We start from the raw sequence: 20,763 nt of genomic DNA, 5'->3' as shown, positions 1-20,763 counted from the left end.
TGCTGTGGCCCTCACTGGACTAGCATGGCTTGAGTGCCAGGTAGGGCCATGAGTAATTCTCTGTCAGAGACAGCAGAGTCCCACAGGCAGAGGCATGTAGCGATCCCCTTCTCTGCAGGCTGCTCTCAGTGCATTTATGTCCCATGTACTTACAGGAGCGTGTTTGAAAGAGCTCATGGAAAAATGGAATTAAAAGAGAATTTCATTTTAGTGCCAAAAAGTTTTTGAAATCCATGCACAATTTTTTCTTAATACATAATTTCCTGGGACTTTTTAAAGACCCCTCATATGTCACATTGATTGAATTAGAGGAAAATCAGATATGTCCTTGCAAAAATGAATGACTAGCTTGAAAAGTCTTTTGCTAAGAAATTAGACGACAGTGATAATGCTAACAATTTCAGCAAAAATGAACAACAAGAGAATGGCAGAGTTTCCATTTGCCTTGTTTATTACGTGATCACTCTGTCTTCTGCATCCCTAATAAAAGCAACTTCCATACTATCAATCTGACCAAAAAATCCCACCCCAGGTGCACTTATCAAAAATACAATTGGGAATGCTAAGTACTTCTCTCATTAATTGTTATTTCACCCTGAGTAAATATTATTCCTTGATAAAACATGGAATGTTAACAGTGCACTTAAACAGTGTGGCAATCAATAGACGAAACTTTAAGATTCAAGATTCTCTTTGTCAACTGGCAAATGAGCATGTGTTGAGATCCACAGTCACAGTAAGAAGTTACTTCAGGAACTTGGGGAAGCGGAGACCACGTTAGAAGAAGGAGAGCAGGGAAGGGTGGTATTTAATCTGATTATATTGCTCCCTTGAAGCATAAAACAAAATTAAAACCAATGACTCAATCTGAGCCCAGTTGCGATTGGCTTCCCCTTTCTGCTTGTCCTTAAGATGCTTTTATAATAAAGCTACTTGGAGGAACAGCTGAGTGCATCTTGTGCGGGCAGAAGCTGATTTCCCCCTTAGCCTCGGTAGATGACTCAACAGAGGAAACTGACGTAAAAAGTAGACAACAGATAAAAATTGGTGTGACTGATGCCTCCTGTAGCAGAACAGAACTTCTGCAGGGCACAGAGTTTTCTCTGTGTTCTAGGTGACTCTTTGTAAGTATAGCAAGGAAAATCTTTTCACTTTGTCCCTAATAAACATAGGCTCATTGTCAAATGAACATCACTTCTTGTTTAACAGTGTGTGTGCAAGGGGATGAGAGAGAATAAGCTTCAGGTGTTTTGGGGCAGCATTGTCATGCAGTGGGTTAAGACACCGTCTGCAATGCTGTCATCCCATATCCAGGGCTCCAGTTTGAGTGCTGGCTTCTCTCCTTCCAATGCAGCTTCCTGCTAACGCAAATGGGAAAGCAGCAGCAGATGTCCCAAGGGCTTGGGCCCCTGCAGCCACATGGGAGACCCATATGGAATTCCAGCCTCCTGGCTTCAGCCTGACCCAGCTCTGGCCATTGTAGCCATTTTGGGGAGTGAATTAGCAGATGGAAGATCTCTCTCTCTGTTTCTCCCTCTGTGTTCCCCTGCCTTTCAACTAAATAAAACTGAATCTTTAAAAGTCCTCAGATGTTTTTACAGTAGAGAAAGTATCAGTGGCCGGCGCTGCGGCTCACTAGGCTAATCCTCTGCCTGCGGCACCGGTACCCCGGGTTCTAGTCCCGGCTGGGGCACCAGATTCAGTCCCAGTTGCTCCTCTTCCAGTCCAGCTCTCTGCTGTGGCCTGGTGTTGCAGTGGATTCGTTTCTGGGAGGAGGAGCACGGTGGGGGCAAGAGGGGCGGAGTCACCACACAGACCCCGGGAGTCGGGTGAAAGCAGGCCTGAGGCAAGCAGCCTGCAGACTCGTTTATTTCAGTTGCTACAGCAGCTTATATAGCCAAGGCAGCCAATCCGGTCAAGGGGCAGTCTATGCCCTAACCAATCACAGCCTGTTGCCAGGCAGTTTCTGAAGCCATCCAATCACAGTCTGTTGCCAGGCAGACTCCGCTGACATGTGGTTTCTGAAACCGTCCAATCACAGCCTGTTGCCAGGCAGACTCTGTTGCCAGTGGCCATCTTGGCTTGGCCTTCTCATTCCAACACATTTCCCCCTTTTCATTTATTTTTGAGCAATGGGAGGCATGATTCTTGGCCATACCATTGTTGACCCCGTTTCCATGTGGTTTCCATACACAGCTGTGCCTGTCTTAGGTTGTCCCACAGGGGATCTTACCCGTTGTTGACTAACCAGCGCTCAGAGACCACAGGAGTGCTTGCTCAGATGGGGGGTAGGAATGAGGAACAACGTTAATCAGAAATGGCTTGACTGTACACAGGCTGTGAGCCATTTGAGTGGCTGACCAGAGCTAGTGGGGTATAAAACAGTAACAGATGTGACTATGGGCAGTTTCTCAGGGTAGGATGATAGGGCAGGTGCGTCCGCTAACAAGGCAGACTCTCAGTCTTGTTCAGCTGGTTCTGGTTGGCTGTCAGTTGCAGGCTTGATGTTTCTGGCTGGTATCCAAATGGGCTGTCCCGCATTCTCTGGAAAGACACAAGCATATCCTCGACCCTTGGTTAGCAGAGGGTGTGGTCCCCTCCATTCTCCTGTCAGGGGGTCTTTCCACCTAACCATAGGGGTTGGGACACTTGAAGCTTTTGCCTCTTTGGTAGCACCTTCCCAAGCTAATTGTTTGACCAAATTGTCTTGATCAGGGCCAGGCGGTAATCTTTTCTCTACTGCCTCCAAGATTCTGGCAAGGAAATTGGGGAACCATTCGCCAGGGCCGTGAACTAGGTTTCTAAAGAAACAAATCCACTGCAACAGCCCGGGAAGGCAGCGGATGATGGCCCAAGTGATTGGACCCTGCACGCACATGGTAGACCAGGAGGAAGCACCTGGCTCCTGGCTTTGGAGCGACATAGCACGCCGGCCATGGTGGCCATTTGGGGAGTGAACCAACGGAAGGAAGACCTTTCTCTCTCTCTCTCTCTCACTGTCTAACTCTCTAACTCTGCCAGTCAAAAAAAAAAGAAAAAAAAAAGTATCACAGACTCACACTGCTCAGATGTTAGGGAGCTTGTAGGTGACTCTGGACCTGAATTTTGGTATTTGTATTTCATGACATTTACTGATATGCACTGTATTCTTGGACTTTTATGTATCTGCTATAGTACTACACTAACTACAATAACCTGCCTATGAAATTCAATATTGGATTTTATGGTCATAATTACAGACACAGCCCAAGGCATCACACTTTAAAATTAAGAAGTTAAATCATAAGAATTGCCATTTTTGGAAACCAGAAACAACACAATCAAATGTGGGGCCAGCATGTACCAATGCCATCTCACTAGTCCTGGTGATCAACTTCTGTTCACAATTGATCATAATGATAGGACTAAGAGCCAAAGGGAGCACATAAACAAGACTAGTGTCTGCAAATACTAGCTGATAGAATAAAAAAGGGAGAGAACGATCCAACATGGGAAGCGAGATACACAGCAGACCCATAGAATGGCAGATGTCCTAAACAGCACTCTGGCCTCAGAATCAGCCCTTAAGGCATTTGGATCTGGCTGAAAAGCCCATGAGAGTATTTCAGACATGGAAAGCCAAAACACTCTGGCAAAAAACAAACAAACAAACAAACAAAAACAAAACAAAACAAAAAAAACCAACCTACCTACATGAAAGATCTCCACGAGTGAGATCCCAGTGGAAAGAACAGGTCTTCAAAGAAGGAGGTACCTTTCTCTGAAGGGAGGAGAGAACTTCCACTTTGACCATGGCCTTGTCTAAATATGATCAGAGTTGGTGAACTCAAAAGGCTTCCATAGCCTTGGCGACTCATGACAAGAGCCTAGGGTGATTACTGATGCCATAAACAAGAGTGTCAATTTGTTAAGTCAACAACAGGAGTCACTGTGCACTTAATCCTCATGTAGGATTTCTGTCCTTAATGTGCTGTACATTGTGAATTAATGCTATAACGAGTACTCAAACAGTATTTTTCACTTTGTGTTTCTATGTGGGTGCAAACTGTTGAAATCTTTACTTAATATATGCTAAACTGATCTTCTGTATATAAAGAGAATTGAAAATGAATCTTGATGTGAATGGAAGGGGGGAGGGAGAGGGAAAGGGGAGGGTTGCGGGTGGGAGGGACATTATAGGGGGGGAAGCCATTGTAATCCATAAGCTGTACTTTGGAAATTTATATTCATTAAATAAAGGTTAAAAAAAAATGTGGGGCCAGCAATTCTGAATGCATTGACAGACACCGGTGTGGGGCCCTGCTCCAGTCCTGGGCATTCCTGAACACTGGATATTAAGCCTGCACTGATCACTCTTGAACTTGAAATATCTCTAAAACCTGAGCTAAAATGAGCTGAACCCCATGACACAAAAACTTTATGCAAAGAAGCTGACCTCTGACCTTCAAAGTCTTCCAAATGGAATATATTCACTTTCAGAAGTTATCTGTGCCCATCAAGATCTAGAAGGTTATGAATTTTGATAAGCTAAATCAACACATCGACGTATAGACCATAGCTTAACCAAACAAATGCACTTCCCCTTCCTGACAGTCACTTTGAGAGGCATTCCCAAGATGACACTGTTGTTTGAAACAGACTTGGTTACTCTCTTGGCATCAGCCTAACAGTTTATAAAACACATCCTCATTATCTTGCAGTCACACCTCATCGATCTGCTTACCTTGGGGTAGTCAGATGAAAGGCTGGTGTTAGAGACTCAAGTACGCTCAATATATTTTAATAGTGATGCAAACACCAAGAGGCATGGCAACTTTGTCAGAGCTTGAAGGAAGGCTTCCTGGAGCTTAAAAAAACACAGTGGGCTTGAATCCCAGGAGTGTGGACCGATTAGTTTAGGAGAAAAATTATGCTTTAGGATATTCAGGGGTGAGTGGAACAAGCAGGAGAAGTTCATGATGAGTGTGACTGGATTTTGGCATTTGGTGTGTGTCCCCTACTATTTTCTAAGAACGTCTCACATTATTCTACAGTGTGATGTGTGTGGAAATTCTCTAAACTTTGAAGATGAAACCATGGAAGTGCCCTGACTCTGTCAGATCAGTCCCCTCTGACCCTTCTGGGTGTGAGGACTTTGTCCTACCCCGGGGCTTTCAAGAGGCGCCCTCCCAGAGACCAACCTCCAAGCTCTACCCAGCTCTTCTTGCTAATGGGAGAGCGAGAGCTGAGACGCACTAGGTGGGTCCTTCTTGTGTCCTTTTCCTTCTGGAGGTTTCACCAGCTGGCTTTCCCTGCATGGAGCCACCAGAGACACCATTCTCATCATGGATCCTCAGACAATCTCCGTGAACTCTGCATTCAACCCAAGGACACAATATATTGAACAGCAGTGGGTTCTTCTTTGGAATGTTTCTTATCCACAACCATCCAATTTAGCTGATCTCCATGGAGATCTTCAAATTAAGGCCAATGCAATTAGACTTTAATATCAGTTTTTATTAATCTGGAGTGGAAAGGCTAATGCGCTTTCCTGATAAAACCTTGTTTCTGTGGATTCTCTTGCATTCCTGTGCTTATAGAACAGCCATTCCTAAATGGCCACTCTACACCATGGGGTAATTTGGTCGCTGGAACAAGGATGATAAAATGAGAGCTGCTGGACCAGGAAGAATGCCTAGATTATCCCTCTCTTAACTGTGTAACAGCACTGTGTCCACACTTGCTGATGGGAGTACCCTACATGCAGGTGGTATCTGTTTGTTGTGTTAAAGAGAAAGAAGGCACAAGGTAGGCATCTGGTGCAGTAGTTAAGATGCCGTTTGAGGGGCCGGTGCCGTGGCTCACTTGGCTAATCCTCCGCCTGTGGTGCCAGCATCCCATATGGGCACCAGGTTCTAGTCCTGGCTGCTCCTCTTCCAGTCCAGCTCTCTGCTGTGGCCCAGGAAAGCAGTGGAGGATGGCCCAAGTGCTTGGGCACCTGCACCCACATGGGAGACCAGGAGGAAGCACTTGGCTCCTGGCTTCGGATCAGCATAGCTCTGGCCATAGCGGCCATTTGGGGGGTGAACCAATGGAAGGAAGACCTTTCTCTCTCTCTCTCACTAACTCTGTCAATTAAAAAAATGCCATTTGAATGCCCATAACAAATGAGTGCAAGTCCTAGCTCTGCTTCTGATCTAACTTCCTACTAATGTACACCCTGGGAAGCAGTGGATAATCACTCAAGTAGTTAAGTCCCTGACACCCACATGTAGACCACAATGGAGTTCTGGGCTCCTGGCTTTGGCCTGCCCCTGCCCCTGCCCCTGCCGCTGCTGTTGTGGACATCTGAGAAAAGAACCAGTAAATGGAAGATCTCTGTCCGTCTGTCTCTGTCTTTGTGGCTCTGCCTTTCAAGTATATAAAAATAAATAACTTTTAAAAAGCAACAGAAGGTGAAGACAATTAACACCAAAATCCACGGAGATTAGAGGACACCAAGGGGTTGCGGTAGGTGCAGTCTGGATGTTCTAAGCGGGAGGGCTGGCAGTCCCAGGCTGCAGATGGGGACGCCTCACCAGTGCCGGCAGGCCCAGCTTGTGTTCAGGGTCACTTGGCTCAGCACCAGTTTTCCACTGATTCTGGCTGACAGAAGCGGCAGTTTCAGCTTAACCAGGCTTTTCGGTGCCTTCACACTGCTCTAGATATTCTCCCGTCTTCAGCAGCCTCCGCTCCATCCGCCCTGTCCCACTGTCCTGAGCTCCCTTCCTTTCCCTGCAGCCAAGTCCTCTGTTCTCAGCGAGGGCTGGCACGCAGGTGCACCTGCCATTTCCTGCAATACTCAGTGCCCACCCCCACACCGTGGTTAAACAGTGGGGGCATTAGTTTTGAGTAGGGTAGAGTTAAGAAGGAAAGTTCTGGCTAGATCTGCAGTGACAAGTACACCTTCCCTGGGCCCTGATTCTAATCACAGCCAAGTGGCTGCCCACTTCCTCCTGATACATGAAAGCCCCTTCACAACACCAAGGCTATCTGCGGTGATGAGGACACGGAGAACAATTCCATCACCCTCCAGGCCACACACCTTGTATGTACGTGTGTTTGTTGCCCATTCGCAATGGCTTCAGGCGGGTGCCTTAAGAGGCCGCTGGAGGTCAAGCTTACCTTTGAGACACTTTTTCTTCTTTGTCAGCGTGGGGGCCACTCTTTGGCACAAGATGAATGTTGTTATGCCACTGCAATCTACTGCGATAAAAATAACTCGTGATGTCAGACCCTCACCCAGGAGCGCTGCCCTCGCCAGATCATCTTCCAGGAGGGGCGCAGGGTGGGCCAGGCCCAGAGCCTCCACAGAGAGGAAAACAGAGTGCTAGTGGCCTGCAGCAGCACGGCAGGGAGAGCGGGAGAGCCAAGTGGACGGGGACGTTTATAAAGAAGCACGGCTCGGGGCATCTGCTGGATTCCCATTCTCTTGCCTTTCCCAGGTCTATTTCTGGCTTCCCTCTCCACAGCACAGATAAAGAGCCTTTCTCCAGCCTGCCCTGGCCTCCATCCGAGCTCTGGAAGAGGCAGCCGTGAATGGTGACTGTCAGAGTCTGGCGTTTTAATTCAAAACCGTCCCCTCGCTTCCCCCAAAGTGGGAAGACACCGGCAGGAGTGACCTCATCCCCACTGATTTTTCCCCCCCAGATTTTCAGTTTGGTTCTCCATGGCGGAACTCAGGGCAACGGCGCCCCTCAGTGGCTGCAGCTCAGAACTGCAGGAGGAACACAGCTTGCCTCCAGAAAGAGGTCAAGGCTGCAAAATATCACACCTTCATCAAAATGGTTAAGACCCCTCTCATTAGGGAAGCTGCCGACACAGCGTCTTCCTTTTGCACTTCTCTAAGGAGGCCAACCACTGATGGGTTATGCCCCATCTCCTGAGTCACCGACGTGGCCTCATCCAAGCTTTAGTTTGTGATGGATGCAGGTTAAGCAGGTTGAGCGTCCTTATCTGAAATGCTTGGAGCCAGAAGTATAGCAGATTTCAGAGTTTTGAAAATTTGCAAGTATCTGCACAGATTTTACCGGCTGGGCATCCATAATCTAAAGGTCGGAGATCAGAAATGCTCCAAAAGTTGAATTTTGTGAGCAGCATGTTAGCACTCCCCAAATTTTGGGTTTGGTTTTGGAACATTTCTCAAAGGAGGACATACCATGTCCAGCAAGTAGATGGGAAAAGGCTGAGCATCAGTAATCAGAAATGTTAGATTGGCTATGATCAAAAAAAGGTAACAAGTGTCGCCAAGAAAGAAATCCTTGAACACTGTTGGTGGGAATGTGTGCTAGTAAGTCCACTGTGGAAAACAGCATGGAGAATCCCAATTCTAAACTAAACCTACAGTTACTTTATGACCCAAGAATCCCACTACTGAGTACATATCCAAGGGAAAGCAAATCAGCCTTTTAAAAATAATCCTATTTATTTTATTGAATTCTAATTCTTTTTAAAATCGTACCCAGTTCCGGTTGCCCCTCTTCCAGGCCAGCTCTCTGCTGTGGCCAGGGAGTGCAGTGGAGGATGGCCCAAGTGCTTGGGCCCTGCACCCCATGGGAGACCAGGAGAAGCACCTGGCTCCTGCCATCGGATCAGCACGGTGCACCGGCCGCGGCGGCCATTGGAGGGTGAACCAACGGCAAAGGAAGACCTTTCTCTCTGTCTTTCTCTCTCACTGTCCACTCTGCCTGTCAAAAAAAAAAATTGTACCCAAACATGATATACATGATAGTTCCCTGTTAGTCTGAATATATCTTAATCCTCAACAGTGCAAATGGTCTGAAAGTGAGATATACTAGTTTGCTTTTATAAAGATTACTGCATACAAGAAACACGGGGAAAAACTGGAAGATAAAGATACTGACAAGCTGATCAGTTACTTCTTTTCCCATATCAATTATGAAAAGCAAATCAATCTTTCAAAGAGACATCTGCACCCCCGTGTTTACTGCAGCACCACTCACAATAGCCAAGAAATGGAAATAAACTAAGTATCCAGCAACTGACAAAGAAAGAAAATGTATTGCATAGATACAATGAAATACATCCATTAAAAAGGATGAAATCTTTGGAACAACATGGATGGACCTGGAGGTCATATGTTAAGTGAAATAAACCAAGCACAGAAAGACAAGTATCAGATTATCTCACTCTTAAGTGGAGTCTAAAAAAATATTTTTAAAATGACATCATAAAGGTTAAAGGTACATTGGTGGTTACCAGCGGCTGGGAAGAGAAGGAAGTAGGCAACAACTGGGGAAAGTTTATGGACATGTCCTAGGGTACAGTTAGACAGGAGAAAGAAATGCTGGGGTTCTACTGCACAGTGCAGTGATGGTAGACGAATGCTAATATACTGTATATTTTGCTCTGTAACAACTAAAAGATAGGATTTTGGATGCTTTCACTATAAAGAAATAAATGTTTAAAGAGTTAAATATATCTACTCTGATTGAATATTACACAACGTGTACACGCACCAAAACATCCCATAGGAGTCTATTAAAAGTGCAATTTTAATATCTATTAAAATTTTTAAGTAAAGCAATTTTTAAAGACAAACATAACTGTAGATATTTAAAACTGGGGGGACTAAGGGTTTAGTAGGAAACCTGTTTAGGAAGAAAGTGAGGGAATTAAATGCTGCACATGAATCTGAAACTGAACTTCTGTCAAAAAGAAAATCAAATGCAGATTGCATCCCTTTCCACTGGTACAAGATTCTTGTGAAGCAAAGTTTATTCGGGGAGAAGTCATTTGGCTTAACAGACAAGTGAGTATGTCCCATATTAAGAGCACTATGATTCAATTCCAGACTCCAGCTCCTAATTCCAGATTCCTGCCTATACAGACCCTGGGAGGAAGCAAGAGAGGACTCAAGTCCTTGGGCTCCTGCCACCCACCTGGGAGACCCAGACTGAGTTCCCAGCTCCTAGCCAGGCAGGCATCTAGGGAGGACGGCAGCAGATGGCAGCTCTTTCTGCCTGCCTGCCTGCCTTTCTGCCTCTTGAATTCAAAAGAAAAAAGTTTATTTGGAAAAATATGCTAATGTGATTATTTGATATTCACAGTGTATGACTCTACTTATACTGACTAATCATTATAATCAATCACTGCGGAGCTCTTAGAGTAAACTCATTAGTCAAAATTCATGTTCCCTTCTTTTTTGAGAAAAACAAATAATCCTGTAGAGAAACCTGATGGTGGCCTGTTATGGCAAGACAAAGATTAAAATGCTCAAGATTCTCTCTGTATTTCTGCCCCATACCCTCAAACCCTCTTCTTTATATGCAAATAGCAAAACCCAAAGACTGTTAAGTTAGGAGCTTTATGAATTATTGTATGAATTATTATTACACAATAAGCCAAGGAACCTGACACCAAATCTGAACCAATCTCTAAAGACGCTAACCAAAAAACGTGTCTGCCTCTCCAAAGAGTAACTGTCCTAGTACACTTTGTGTTGCTGTAACAGAAAACTTGAGACTGGGTGATTCATACTGAACAGAAATGTGCTGACTCACGGTTCTGGAGCCTGGGCGGTAGGCGGAGCCAACATCAAGGTGGCAGCAATGGGTAAGGGCCTGCTTGCTGCATCCTGCTGTGAAAGAATGAAAGAGGGAGAGAGGGGGCAGGAGAGGGTGGAACTTGCCCTTTCATAGGGCACCAATCCCATTTGTGATCTAAATGCCTCTTCAAGGACCCTCTCAATACTGTTAAATTGGTGCTTAAATTTCAACATGAGTTTTGAGGGGGACAGACACGCAAGCCATAGGAGCTGCTCAAAGAGATGAGAAAAAATGTTTACAGTTCATGTTTTCAAGTCTGCCTGTCCAGGAGATCCAAGCCTTGAAGCTTCTGGGGTTTAAAGCATAGCCCAATAGGGAAGCTGGCAAAGGGAAGCCATGTGGCATTCCAAATGAGGGGGTGTGGACAAGTGCCCCCCGTGCCCGTCCTGGTGACTGCAGCACCCTCTGATGTGCTGTCCCAAGTCTGCTCCCTTCCATCCTCACAGATCACTACCTTGCACTCCCTCATCTCAAGTAGTTTAGGTCCTTGTCCTCGGTGCCTCACTCCTGGGCATCCTTGGTGATGAGGGACCCCTGACACCTCTTCCAAACGTCGGCCTCTCCTCTCTCCAGCAATTGGTCCTCTGCCCACCTCAGCCCCTCCACACACTGTGTCGTCCCCTCAGGCTGCCATTGCTCTGCCCTCTCTTAGACCTTCTGGCTTATTCTAATGCTGACACCTGGGATGCAGGAGAAGAAGGGGATCTGGGGAGGACTGGCTGAGTCAAAGCTTCTTGTGTCTCATCCAAGGGGGTGACCTGCTATAGGCACATCAAGATGAAAGGACATGGATTGGGAGTCACTTGCATCCAAGTAGTATTGAAGTCTCCCACCGGTGGCCAAGGAGGGAAGAGTGACAGACACCAAAAGATGGGTTTTGTGCTAAAAACGAAGTGAACATAAGCAGAAAAGGAGACGAGAAGTGGGTGGTAAGATATAGTGCAGAAACCATTGAGAGAATGGAATGGCAGAAGCCCATGAAAGAGCGTTCCTTCAGAGGGCTGCACCTGCCAGTTAGAAGAAAATCTCCCAGTACAAGTACAAAGGAAATCCAAAGTAAACAACAAGAATATGTATGGAAAAATGGCAGGGCAAAGTCGTTACTTGTCAAGAGTCACCTTGAATTTAAATGTCCTCAACTTTCAGGTTAAAAGGCACAGACTGGCTGAATGGATTCAAAATCAAAACTCATCTATTTGCTGCCTACAAGAAACACATCTCTCCAACAAAGACACATGCAGACTGAAAGTGAAAGGACGGAAAAAGATATTCCATGCTAACAGAAACCAAAAAAGAGCTGGTGCAGTCATCCTAATATCGGACAAAATAGACTTTAACATAAAAACTGTTAAAAGAGAAAAAGAAGGGCACTATGTAATGATTAAGGGATCAATTCAACAGGAAGATGTGACTATTATAAATGTTTATACACCTAATTACAGGGTACCTGGCTATTTAAAACAAATGTTAATGTATCTAAAGGGAGACACAGACTCCAATACAATATTAATGGGGGATTTCAGTACCCAACATTCAGCAACGGACAGATCAACAAGACAGAAATTCAGCAAGGAAACAACAGTTATTCAACACTATGGACTAAATGGATCTAATGGTATCTATAGAACTTTCCATCCTACAGTTGCAAAACACACGTTCTTCTCAGCAGTGCATGAAACTTTCTCTAAGATTGACAACACGCTAGGCCATAAAGCAAGTCTCAACAAATTCAAAAAAAAATCTAAATTATACCATGCATCTTCTTGGACCAAAATGGAATGAAGCTGGAAATCAACAACTCAGGAATCTCTAGAACATATGCAAACACATGGAGACTGAACAACATGCTCCTAAATGAATAGTGGGTCACAGAAGAAATCAAAAGAGAAATCAAAAAATGTCTGGAAACAAATGGAGATGACGATACAACATATCAAAACTTATGGGATACAACAAAAGCAGTGTTAAGAGGAAAGTTTATAGCAGTTGGTGCCTATATCAAGAAAGGATATCAAATAAATAAGCTATCAATGCATCTCAACAATCTAGAAAAACAACAGCAAACCAAACCCAAAACCAGTAGGAGACAAGAAATAATCAAAATTAGAGAAGAAATCAACAAAACTGAAACAAAAAAAATACAAAAGACCAGCAAAACGAAGAGATGGTTTTAAAAAAAATTGACATACCATTGGCCCAATTAATCAAAAAAAGAGAGAGAAGACCCAAATAAATAAAATCAGAGCTGAAAAAAAAGGAAATGTAACTATAGGCACCAAAGGAATAAAAAGAATCATCAAGAATTACTACAAAGAGTCATATGCCAATAAATTAGGAAACCTAGAAGAAATGGATAGATTCCTGGACACATACAACCTACCTAAATTGAGCCATGAAGACACAGATAACCTAAACAGACCAATAACAAAGCTGGAAGCATCAAAATACCAGATTTCAAGACATATTACAGGGCAGTTAGAATCAAAACAGCCTGGTACTGATACAAAAACAGATGGAGAGATCGATGGAATAGAACAGAAACTCCAGAAATCAATCCATGCATCTACAACCAATTTGTCTTTGATAAAGGAGCTAAAATCAATCCCTGGAGCAAGGACAGTATCTTCAACAACTGGTGCTGGGAAAATTGAATTTCCACATGCAGAAGCAAGACCGTACCTTCTACCTTACACAAAAATCCACTCAAAAGATTAAAGACCTAAATCTATAACCCAATACCATCAAATTATTAGAGAACATTGGAGAAACCTTCAAGACACTGGCACAGGCAAAGAGTTCTTGGAAAAGACTCCAGAGGCACAGGCAATCAAAGCCAAAATTGACAAATGGGACTGCATCAAATTGGAAAGGTTCTGTACTGCAACAGAAACACTTAGGAACATGATGAGGCAACCAAAAGAATGGGAGAAATGATTTGCAAACTCTGCAACTGATAAAGGATTAATAACTAGAATACGTAAAAAAATCAACAAATTCAACAACAAAACAAACAGTCCAGTTAAGAAATGGGCAAAGGACTTAAACAGGCATTTTTTTCAAAAAGGGAAAATCCAAATTGCCAACAGACATAAGAAAAAATGCTCAGGATCACTAGATGTCAGGGAGATGCAAATCAAAACCACAATGAGGTTTCACCTCACCGCCTGTACAGAAATCAACAAACAACAGATGCTGGCGACAATGTGGGGGAAAAGGTACCCCAATCCACTGTCGGTGGGGATGTAAACTGGTAAAGCCACTATGGGAGACAGTATGGAGATTCCTCAGAGATCTGAATATAGACCTAATATATGACCCAGCCACCCCACTCCTGGGAATTTACCCAAGGAAAATGAAATCAGCATATGAAAGAGTTATCTGCACCCCCATGTTTATTGCAGCTCAATTCACAATAACTAAGACATGGTATCAACCCAAATGCCAGTCAACTGAAGCCTGGGTAAAGAAATTATGGGATATGTACACCATTGAATATTACACAGTGGTAAAAAAAAATCCAGTCATTTACAACAAAATGTATGAAACTAGAAAACATCATACTTTGTAAAATAAGCCAGTCTCAAAAGGACAAATACCATATGTTCTCCCTGACCTGTGATAACTAATAGAGCACCTAAAAGGCAATCTGTAGAAGTAAAAGTGACACTTTTAGGGCAGTGACTTTTAACAGCGCCTGTCTTGACTGTTGAGGAGCAGTTTTTTTTTTTTTTCATACTATTTGTTGAACTATTTACTTAACATAGAATTAATCATATGTGCATAAAATTAATTGGAAATAGATTTTAATAAAAAATAAAGAATGGGAGTAGGAGAGGGAGAAGGAAGAGGGGTGGAAGTGTGTGGGGGGGGACAGATACGGTGGGAAGAATCACCATGTTCCTAAAGTTGTAATTATGAAGTGTATAAAGTTTGTATTCCTTAAATAAACGTTTTCTTGGTGGTGGGGGGTGGATATCTCTGTTGAAGTACTTAAGTTACAGTTTTTGGTGTGATGAACAACTGGAACTCCAGGAACCAAGAATGCAAAAGAAATCGCGTTTAGGGTCATAGGTGTTCATCCCCTCCCTGCTTCAGAAAGGTGAGGAGAGAGTGAGATTGGAAATGCTAAGCAGAGGAGGTTCAATGGCATTAGCCAGAGTCTACAACAGTGGTCCAGCATGAGTGACCGCCCAGTGCTTGTTATTAGACCAGGGTCACTAGGGGAGGGACGGGGCAGAGGACATGTCCTGAGCCCAGTGTGCCTGCCAGTCCTGTCTGCCTCTGATGTGACCTGAGCATGGGCAGAGGGGCCCTCCCCCAGCTCCATACTTTCTGCCTTGCCTGAGCCAGGCTGCTCTCCATGGACAAGAGGCTGTGGCCCCCAAAACACATGTACCCCCTTCTTGGCCAGCCTATGGAGAGCCCAGGGCCTGGGGATTATCATCCCGGTCCACTCCCAGCACCCATGCCTGCCTCCTTGCACGGTTCCTCTTCTGTGTGGCCAGGTGGGCTCCTGGTGTGGGCACCCTGGTGTTGGGGTCTGGGGTCTGCCTCTGGAAGCCGGATGTGAAGCTGGGATGTCCACAGACACCACTAGCCACCCCAACACCAGAGGAGAGCCAGGGCTGCGGAAAGGGGCCCGTTCTCTGGCAAGGTGGCATTCTGGGGCTTAACATGGAGACGTCTGGGTCCTGAACACAAAGCTGGCCGACCTCAGGGAGGGGTGGACACAATGTGTATTATGTAGCTGGATTCATGACACTGAACACTGAACATGACACTAAGTACTGGACATGATGCTAAGTACTGGACATGACACTAAGTACTGGACATGATGCTAAGTACTGGACATGACACTAAGTACTGGACACGACACTAAGTACTGGACACGACACTAAGTACTGGACATGATACTAAATACTGGACTGGACATGATGCTAAGTACTGGACATGACACTAAGTACTGGACATGATGCTAAGTACTGGACATGACACTAAGTACTGGACATGACGCTAAGTACTGGACATGACACTAAATACTGGACATACTAAGTACTGGACATGACACTAAGTACTGGACATGATGCTAAGTACTGGACATGACGCTAAGTACTGGACACGACACTAAGTACTGGACATGACACTAAGTACTGGACATGACGCTAAGTACTGGACATGACGCTAAGTACTGGACACGACGCTAAGTACTGGACATAACACTAAGTACTGGACATGACACTAAGTACTGGACATGATACTAAATACTGGACTGGACATGATGCTAAGTACTGGACATGACACTAAGTACAGGACATGATGCTAAGTACTGGACATGACACTAAGTACTGGACATGACACTGAATACTGGACATGATACTAAGTATTGGACATGACACTAAGTACTGGACATGACACTGAATACTGGACATACTAAGTATTGCACATGACACTAAGTATTGGACATGATGCTAAGTACTGGACATGACACTAAGTACTGGACATGACACTAAGTATTGGACATGATGCTAAGTACCGGACATGACGCTAAGTACCAGACATGATGCTAAGTACTGGACATGACACTAAGTACCGGACATGACACTAAGTACTGGACATGATACTAAGTACTGGACATGATGCTAAGTACTGGACATGACACTAAATACCGGACATGATTCTAAGTACTGGACATGACACTAAGTACCGGACATGACACTAAGTACTGGACATGATGCTAAGTACTGGACAAGACACTAAGTACTGGACATGACACTAAGTACTGGACACGACACTAAGTATCGGACATGCCACTAAGTACAGGACATGATACTAAATACTGCACATGACACTAAGTACTTGATATGACACTGAATACTGCACATGACACTAAGTACTGGACATGACGCTAAGTACTGGACATGATACTAAATACTGGACATGACACTGAATACCGGACACGACACTAAGTACTGGACATGACACTAAGTACTGGACATGATTCTATGTACCGGACATGACACTAAGTACTGGACAAGACACTAAGTACTGGACATAACACTAAGTACTGGACATGACACTAAGTACCGGACACGACACTAAGCACTGGGGTGTGGGCCTCCCTCCTCGGCCCAGATCCCAGCCCAAGGCCCTGTGCGGGTCGTCAGTAACAACTCGTGCCAGACTCACTTTCGTTTGCCACCCCACTTGCCATTCACTCTAAAGGATTACACAAGGACATTCCACGTGTGTGTGCACACAGCTGGGCTCTGCGAATGTGCGGGCAGCTGTCCGAAGAGGAGCAGTGGTGGCCGTCCTTCGGGCACGGAAGCGCTGCTGCCCCTACTCCCAGAGCCCCTCGCGACGTGTTCTCCTTCCGCCCACAGCACCCGGGCCGCACTGAGCGCTTCCCTTCCCTCCTGGTACTCTGCATTCCCTCGCAGCCTTCGCGGCCCCGTCGGGCTCTGGGCGTGCAGTACCTGCGCCTGGTCTGCAGGCGGCAGCAAACACCGAGCAGGGAAGGCGGGTGGTGATGACGTGAAGCACAGCGGCTGCTACAAAACACCGCCTCGCCTGCGCAACGACCCTCGTCTCGCGCACCCACAAGGAGCGCCCCGACACCCCACTAACCACCGCGGCCTTCCCGGCGACCCGCTGCTACGCATGCGCCGCGCGTCCCGCTAGCCCTCCGTTGCCCACTTCCGGGTTCCGGGCTCCGGCTTGGCTTTCCGTGCCCTGGACTTCTGGCTCCGCCCTTCGAGCACCGGAAGCGTGCGTTGGTCGCGGCGCGGCGGCGGGCTGGTGGTTGCCATGACAACCCGCCGGGACCCTCCCTGGGGTCCCTCAGCGGCGGCGCGGCAAATGGCGGGAACGTCGAGAGGGGGGACGACGCCCCCGGGAGGATGCGGGGCCTCCCAGATATGAGCGGGGCCGCCCTTGCACTGGTGGCGAATGTCAGAGAATGCGGGGTTCCTTACCTGTCCTGTTTTAATACCGATTTTAGACGTGTCTGTTTAGCTTCCTTACAAGAAAAAAGCAAAATTAAAAAATTAAAAAATAAAAATATATAGAGAGAGAGAGTTCTCGGAAAATGGGGCGGCAACGTCCCTGATAACTCAGCTCTGACATTACCTGCACTGCCCTCACCGAATCTTCTCCAAGCCTCCGGCTGCGACCCGAACCCGTGCTCCTGCAGTACCCTCCGCAGTAGATTTGTGGCCTGGGTTTATGGCTTAACTTCTCATAATTAGGACGGGACGGAGGGCCGGGCGCTCGGCCTGGCGGCTAAGGATGCTTGCCTCCCAGGAGTCCCTGGGTTCCAATCCCACCTCCGGCTCCTGGCTCCAGCTTCCAGCCAGCGCAGACCCTAGGAGGCAGCAGGTGGTGGGTCAAGTATTTCAGATCCCCACCCCTACACGGAGGCCCAGATGGAGTTCCTGGCTCCTGCCTGATGCCCTGGCTGGCCGGTGGCTTTTTGCAGGCGTCAGGGCAGGAACCAGCAGGTGCACAACCCCTCTCGCTCGCTCGTGCTCTCTCTACCTCTCCAACAAGTAGAAGTGCTGACATGGCACCGCAGAAATGGAGTGTCAGGACACAAGGCTCCTGTCTTACTGTGCAGTGGCTCTGTCACCGGGGTCACTGCCCCACTAGGCGGACAGGCAGGGCACCGTGGAGCAACCTAGTGGCAAGGCACTGAAGCCACAGCTGACCTGCGCCTGGGGTTCCGATCCACAGAAACTGACAGCAAATACATAAATAAATAAATAGGCCTGTTCTTTTAAGCCACTGTGTTTTGGAGGAATTTTGTTATCCATCTGTGGATAACAAATGCCACAATTTGTTTTTTTCCTCCCGTTATCACGCTTGGAGTTGTGGGGAATTCACCTGGGTGCATTGGATCTGTTTTTCCTCCTCTCTTTCTGGCGCCTTGAGGCAGTTTTATTTCATGAAAATCCTAGCTAAAAATCATTTTGTATTTTTAGACCACAACCTCTTTGACAGAAACATTTGTTTATAGTTGGTTGTGATCTTCATCAGTTTGCTTATTTGTAAAAAAAAAAAAAAAAAAAAAAAAAAAAAAAAGTTAGAGATTAGATGAATTAAGCCCGTAAAGGTCTTGAAACATCCCTAGCTTACAGAAACTGTTAAGCTAGCTCTCATTGTCATTGATTACAACGATTTTCCTCCAAGTTTATGATGTGTCTTCTGTGACTGGTGTTTCTCCCCATGGTAGATGTATTTGGAACAGGAACTGTGCTGACGGATCCCACGTGGTTTGCAAAGGTGTTCTCTGAATTCCGTCAGTCATGCTTAAACTCTACAGCCTGTATCCAGGGCATGGCAGAGCCTAGAGAGCAGGGGACATGCAGTATCAGATAGAGATTTCGTGGACAATTGGTAACTTTAGACAAGGCAAGACAAATACGCGTCCAGCAGATTTGGAGTGACAGCAAGTGGGAAGACAACGCCGTCGGGCCTGACCAGTTCACCAGTTTTTGCAAGCTGAATGTGGGCACTGTGCATAGCCACTGCTGTGCGCAGCCCTGGGCCCCTTCCTGTGCCTGTGGTCAAAACAGGAAGTGATAGTGTAATGTCCATTAGACGTACAGTATCAAGGAGGGAAGGGTACCTGCTTTGAGCACTTGTATATGAGGTGTTCCTAGCAGAATGTCACTTCTGCCCTGTCAGGATTGATGTTACCCCAAATAAACAAAGAGGCCGTATCTGCTCCACAATGTGCATCCACGGGAAGAAAATTTAGCCTTCATTTCCCAGGATAATAAATCTTCATTTATGATGTGTCAGTTGCAAGCCTCAAAGTCAGATTTTGCTGATGGTGGAGTGGTTTGTTGCAAATATTTATTGAATGCCTGAAGTGTTATTAACCCACAGCCCTGGAAGAAAGGTGCTATTAGACTCATTTTCCAGATGTAAAAAGCTGAGGAAGAAGGAGGTCTAGACCGTGAACTTAGATGTCCATGAGTGGAACCTGCATTTGTAGTCACTGGGGAGGCAGGCTTTTAGAGGTACTTTTCTTAGATTCAATCTCGTTTTAATTGTGTTTCTGCCTTACAGAAACTTGATCTCAGCGCTTTGCTGGGGAACTTGAATAGTGCGTTGAGATGCAGGTGGCAGTGGGGAGGCCAGTCCTTGGCCATCAGATTACGTGATCTGATGCTCTTTGTCCCTGTCAATCACACTGAGGACCAACCTGCTCCAAGACCCCGGGGGTTCCGAGACACAGCAGTCAACTCCATGGGCTGATCTGGGAGACTCTGTGAGACCACCTTCCCCTAACAGAGCCTCCTCACTGTGCCACTCAGGTGTACCTAGATCTGCCGTTCTCGGCCGTCTGAGGGATGGCAGCCAAGGAGGAACAAGACTCGCAAGCCCTGATCTCACCATCCTCAGTGACTGGATGGATGCGGTGGGGTGGAACCAAGGCCGGCGTGAACTGGCGGCCAGGATCAGAGGCCCTGTGTCTTTTCATCGCTGCTACTCACCCCCCAACCCCATCCCTGAGGAAGCGGCCTGCCCCTTCCTGCACTCCCACTGACGTACCAGTAACGAAGGGAGCCCAGGTTTGATTTGAGACAATCAGGCTCCAGACCTGCTCAGAGACTTTTTCAGCATGGATGTCTCTCCTGAAGGCACTAGGCACACAGAAATACTTCAAAAGCAGCAGTTTTCTTGAAGAGAGACAAGAATATGGTGAAAAGATGGACAACAGACAGGGAGAGAAACAGAAAAGATAAAGATGGTTAATAAGCCACTCAACAACACGTTGAGGAAGTCACTGCCTCTCTAGCACAACTCTTGAATATCATCACCATCACCTTCATCACCCCCAGCTGTCAAATGCCTCCTCTGTGCCAGGCCCTGGGTTATGGAGTGTGTGTGTGTGTATTTTTAGTCACACATTCAGGGGTTAAAAATGGGTGGGCCAAGGGTGGAGCAAGCTCCCCAGGGCAGGCAATGACCAGCTCCTACTTGTTCCCTCCCCCTTCATGTCACTCACATGGGTACCTGCCAGGCCCCATCAGCATTGCCTTGTGCAGCCTCTGGTGTGCAGGGCAAGCCTGGTAGAGAGCTCACTTGACATCTACCATGTCCATCATGCACTCAGGCCAATTTCTGTAGCTTTCCCAGGTGCATTAACAGAGAGCTGGATCAGAAGTGG

At 46.2% G+C, this 20,763-nt stretch overlaps 1 long non-coding RNA gene across 1 annotated transcript in view; it reads right to left on the bottom strand.

Annotated features, from left to right (window-relative positions):
• Positions 1-17,993, bottom strand: part of LOC103350865 (uncharacterized) — an 82,777-nt gene extending 64,784 nt beyond the window's left edge. The window contains exon 1 of the long non-coding RNA XR_011381741.1: positions 7,144-17,993. This is a non-coding gene — a long non-coding RNA (uncharacterized lncRNA). The remainder of the gene's footprint in view (positions 1-7,143) is intronic.
• Between the last annotated feature and the right edge of the window lie 2,770 nt (positions 17,994-20,763).

The sequence above is a fragment of the Oryctolagus cuniculus genome, chromosome 13 (assembly GCF_964237555.1).
Source record: "Oryctolagus cuniculus chromosome 13, mOryCun1.1, whole genome shotgun sequence".
NCBI lineage: Eukaryota > Metazoa > Chordata > Mammalia > Lagomorpha > Leporidae > Oryctolagus > Oryctolagus cuniculus.
The sequence above is the reverse complement of the archived record's forward strand: the minus strand, read 5'-3'. Positions and strand labels throughout refer to the sequence as shown.